Source organism: Glycine soja, chromosome 8 (assembly GCF_004193775.1).
Source record: "Glycine soja cultivar W05 chromosome 8, ASM419377v2, whole genome shotgun sequence".
Classification (NCBI taxonomy): Eukaryota; Viridiplantae; Streptophyta; class Magnoliopsida; order Fabales; family Fabaceae; genus Glycine; species Glycine soja.
In genome coordinates, this window is record NC_041009.1 from 29,806,493 (window position 1) to 29,808,676 (window position 2,184).

Here is a 2,184-nt window from a genome sequence, read left to right on the forward strand (position 1 = left end):
AATTGAAATGAAATTCAGAAAGTTGCAAGTGCCAAATTCTTGTATCTGGTTAGATATCTACCAACAACAGATTTGCTAAGCAAAGGAAAATTGCTTGAATGTGAATGTTTACGAACCAAACACTAGGTATTGCTCACACTCGATTGATTTGCCATGTATGCTAAATATATGGTCCATACATATGCGCAGACACTATTCATCAATGGCTGCAAAAATTGAAAAAAAATTCAAATTAGGACAACTAAACAAAATAACTACTCAATTGAAGCTACTAATTAAATTAAGATAGAAAGCTTACTTAACAAAGACGTTTCATTCACAATCACAAACTTGTAATTGGACTGGAACGAATCTGAAGGTAACAAAATCACATACAGGCCAAAACATAGCACCACCTAATAATGTAGGAAGTAGATCTTGGCTCAACCTGGAAATAATTCTAGGCACACCTTCACCTGATATTGTTGGCATCAAAATGCTAATTCAGAATCAAGAATAACTTTTGTAAAACATAAGAAAATTATATGCTTGTTTCATAAATATGGTCCTATTTATATAAACTTCTCCATAAGTACTTATAGGAAAACAAAATAAAAAGATTAAATGAATTAAGCTCCACCCATTAGTTAAAATTAGTCTATGCATAAGTTTAAATCAATTTTTAAAACAATTAGCACTACTAAAAAAAACCTCTTTTTACGACATACAATCTAAGGTGGTTCCTTAGAACCGATGTAGAATGTACATCGGTGACATTTTTGTAATTAATGGTCATATAACTAGGGCGGTTTTTGAGACCCGTCTTTGTACGTAGTGGGTGATGACATTTCCGTAATTTGAAGAGCTTAAGCAACAACGGGTTCCATCAAATAACCGTCTTTGTTATTTAAAAAAAATAAAAAAGGTTTTTTCATTGGTTTTTTACACAAAACATTTCTTGTTCTCTACGCATTCTGAGCGAAGCGAACTTCGAAGCTGATCGACCTCAAAGCTGACCGAGAAGGCAACATCTTCTGTGCCCTAGTCTACCCCGTCGTGGTAGCTTCAGTGCCGTGACTGTTCTGTGACTTGCGAGCCCCCCTTTCCCAGGTATGCGTTGTGTTTTAAATTTTTCGCTCAACCCTACTCTTTGAGCCACTTATGTCCACTGCAAAGAAATCTGGACACTCAAACATTTCAGTATTGGCGGGTTTCTGAAACCCTCCACATGAATTCCACTTGGTGGAATCATGATAGGGTTTTAGGGGACTTTCACCCATTCCCTTAAGAGGGGTTTGATGGATTGTTTGGCATATAGCCAAGTTCTAAATTTTTTTGCTTATTATTGTACGTATATGGATATTCCAAAGTCTCAGTAATCTCCTATGTTAGTTTTCTACTGCTCTTATATTCTTGTTTTGTTTAATGCCTTGACAACATTCGTTTAAATAAGTAAAAAGAGACTCCGAAACTAGCTAAAATATTATTTAAAGATGTATTATAACCTTTCATCTTTTATTTTCTGTTTGACAGGTCCTTGCCTTTAGGGACATAGATCCACAAGCTCCTACCCATATTCTAATCATTCCTAAAGTTAGGGATGCATGGTTGACTGGTCTGTCCAAGGTATTTGTTAATGAGTTTTCTGCGTCTGTAGGCATATTATGTTGTCTGAGATGTTCATTTGAAGATCATTTATATACATGTGCTCAGTATGCTCAATAACATTATTTATTATATAAAGTAAAATATATTTTTAAATTCATGTAAAAATAGCATAACGATATAGGAAAGTTCACAATAGTGATAGATTTCCTTCAGTATGAGCATACTGGTAGCATGAAAGGCTTAATTTTTCTAATGAAAAACATTGTGCAGCTTGTACACTCATCTAATAATACTGCTTTGAAGTTGTTATTTGAGGACTATATGGCTTGGGAAAAATTACTTCACTGAATCCCTGAAAGTTTGTCCTCACGTGCCAGCTAACATTGCTACTGTCCATTACATTGCTTTGAAGTTTGTAGTCATATATGAAGTGTGATGTGAGGTTTTGGATTCAAATTATGCTCTGCAGATATGCAGAGTTTAGGAGTGTTGCTGTCTATTACATTGCTTTGTAAACTATGTGTATTCTTCTTCTTTAAATTATTTATACTGATGCCAAATATTTATTAGGACATAGTCTATTGTTTCTCTAAGTAC

The 2,184-nt window shown here is 34.3% G+C and overlaps 1 long non-coding RNA gene across 1 annotated transcript; it reads left to right on the top strand.

Moving 5' to 3' along the window:
• The first annotated feature begins 1,034 nt into the window (after positions 1-1,034).
• LOC114422914 lies at positions 1,035-1,681 on the top strand. The gene is made up of 2 exons (XR_003668766.1): positions 1,035-1,089; positions 1,513-1,681. It is a non-coding gene; the product is annotated as an uncharacterized LOC114422914 (long non-coding RNA).
• Positions 1,682-2,184: the final 503 nt, after the last annotated feature.